Raw genomic sequence first — 2500 nt, 5'->3', positions numbered from 1 at the left:
GATTTACACACTACCTGAACGAGACTTAAAGTTTCATATAATATACTACCGTTCAGAGGGGACCGGCTGTCTTTCCTCGTTGTCGTGAGTCGGACACCCGTGCCGTCGCTAGAGTTTTTCAAACTCTGCTTCTGGATATCGGGACGAAAGACCGCGCGAGGACGACGGATGCGAGTCCCATCGAATTTTTGATTTACGCACTACCTGAACGAGACTTAAAGTTTCATATAATATACTACCGTTCAGAGGGGACCGGCTGTCTTTCCTCGTTGTCGTGAGTCGGACACCCGTGCCGTCGCTAGAGTTTTTCAAACTCTGCTTCTGGATATCGGGACGAAAGACCGCGCGAGGACGACGGATGCGAGTCCCATCGAATTTTTTATTTACACACTACCTGAACGAGACTTAAAGTTTCATCCAGTTTGTCGTCTATCATCGCATATATAATATACCGTTCAGAGGGGACCGGCTGTCTATCCTCGTTGTCGTGAGTCGGACACCCGTGCCGTCGCTAGAGTTTTTCAAACTCTGCTTCTGGATGTTGGGACGAAAGACCGCGCGAGGACGATGGATGCGAGTCCCATCGAATTTTTGATTTACAAGACACACACTACCTGAACGAGACTAAAGTTTCATCGAGTTTATCGTCGCATAACCCGTTCGGAGGGGACCGGCTGTCTATCCTCGTTGTCGTGAGTCGGACACCCGTGCCGTCGCTAGAGTTTTTCAAACTCTGCTTCTGGATATTGGGACGAAAGACCGCGCGAGGACGATGGCTGAGAGTCCCATCGAATTTTTGTTTTTTTTTTTAAAAAAAACACCACCCGAACGGAGATGTGTTCTATCTTTCGTCGATTTTTCATGCTTTCAGTCGTCGCGTGGTCGCCATCCGTTCGGAGGGGATCGCCGGCTTCGAAACCTCGATGTCGTGAGTCGGACACCCGTGCCGTCGCTAGAGTTTTTCAAACTCTGCTTCTGGATATTGGGACGAAAGACCGCTCGAGGCGGACGGCCGCGCGAATCCCATCGAATCTTTACTATCACCCGAACGATGGAGAGATGCACGCGCGCTGTTTCTTGAATAATTGGACGAGAGAGTAGAATCAAACACATATATAACATGGGCTAGCCACCGTGCTTACTCGTTCGCGAGATCGTGTGCTGTACAGAGGATTCAGAATCGGGTGTATATATCCCCGTCGTTTCCTGACGAACGGAGCTTCGATCTCGATGGTTGTTATATATCATAATGTACTTTACGCCCGGCCGGCGAACGCGCGTATCTTCGCGCGTTCGTCGGTTTCTTTTTTTTTCGAACGTTTTGTGTCGTCAATTCTATGGCGACTTCTGCGCGTTCGATTCCCGTTGGTCGAACGTGACGGAACTCGGCTTCGATAGAACCGAGAAGAGTACATTTGAGTACTGAACTGTTGTAAATTTATAAAAGATTACCCTGAACGGTGGATCACTTGGCTCGTGGGTCGATGAAGAACGCAGCTAATTGCGCGTCAACGTGTGAACTGCAGGACACATGAACATCGACATTTCGAACGCACATTGCGGTCCACGGATACAATTCCTGGACCACGCCTGGCTGAGGGTTGCTCACGTAAACCTAAGACTGCTTGCGTTGCGTATCGTCACTCTCCGTATCTGTCTCTCTCTGTCCCTTCTTGCCTTAACAACCCGCCGTCGTTCTTCTTTATATAAGAGAACGTTTCAGAGTCGGACGAAGGTACAAGAACGAGGATACGAATAAGAGCGGACGGAGAGAACATACGCGACGTACGAGCGATTGTTGGACGCTCGTCGGCGTTCGTCGCGGTCGTGCAGAGACCGTGCAAGTCGTACGCATGCTCGATATATAATCTATCGTGTTCACGGGAGACTACGAAACTCTACCTCTGTCTCTCTCTGTCCCTTCTTGCCTTGACAACCCGCCGTCGTTCTTCTTAAAAATTATAAGAGAACGTTTCAGAGTCGGACGAAGGTATACGAAGGGATACGAATAAGAGCGGAGAGAACCGTCACGGACCTGCGTGAGTGCTCGCGGCGTCGTGAGTCGTCCTTACGAGGGCGACCGCCCGCTTATGCACCGCTTCGTGTATCGGTTATCGAACGTATATACTCGTAGTGTTCTCCTCGTGACCGATTTTTTTTTCATATCAGGCGATATATGCTACGTTTGCCGGTGTTCGACGCACGAAGGTCCGCGCCCCCGACGTCGTCTTAAACGAATATTATATTTGGCGAGACTGAGAGAGAGAAAGCAAATATGGGAACTCGGTCGAGAGAGGAGAGAAGAGAGAACCAAAAACCTAAACTCGATGGCGTGCGAAACTTTGCCATAATCTACCGTCTTTTCTTAAGACTCTCGTACAGCCCCAGGGATCGAATGCCCACTCCGTCTCTTCGCGAAAGCGACTGACAACAACGAGGACCGTCGCATCGATGGGTCGTCGTTGCGTTTTACACGCTCTGTGCTTTTTTACAAGCCCCG

The 2500-nt window shown here is 50.0% G+C and overlaps 1 non-coding gene across 1 annotated transcript; it reads left to right on the top strand.

The window, feature by feature from the left end:
• The first annotated feature begins 1449 nt into the window (after positions 1-1449).
• Positions 1450-1604, top strand: LOC117241530. The gene has a single exon (XR_004495035.1). It is a non-coding gene; the product is annotated as a 5.8S ribosomal RNA (ribosomal RNA).
• The last annotated feature ends 896 nt before the right edge of the window (positions 1605-2500 follow it).

The sequence above is a fragment of the Bombus vosnesenskii genome, unplaced genomic scaffold (genome assembly GCF_011952255.1).
Source record: "Bombus vosnesenskii isolate JDL3184/JDL3185 unplaced genomic scaffold, Bvos_JDL3184-5_v1.1 scf7180000016079, whole genome shotgun sequence".
NCBI classification, from domain to species: Eukaryota; Metazoa; Arthropoda; class Insecta; order Hymenoptera; family Apidae; genus Bombus; species Bombus vosnesenskii.
The sequence above is the reverse complement of the archived record's forward strand: the minus strand, read 5'-3'. Positions and strand labels throughout refer to the sequence as shown.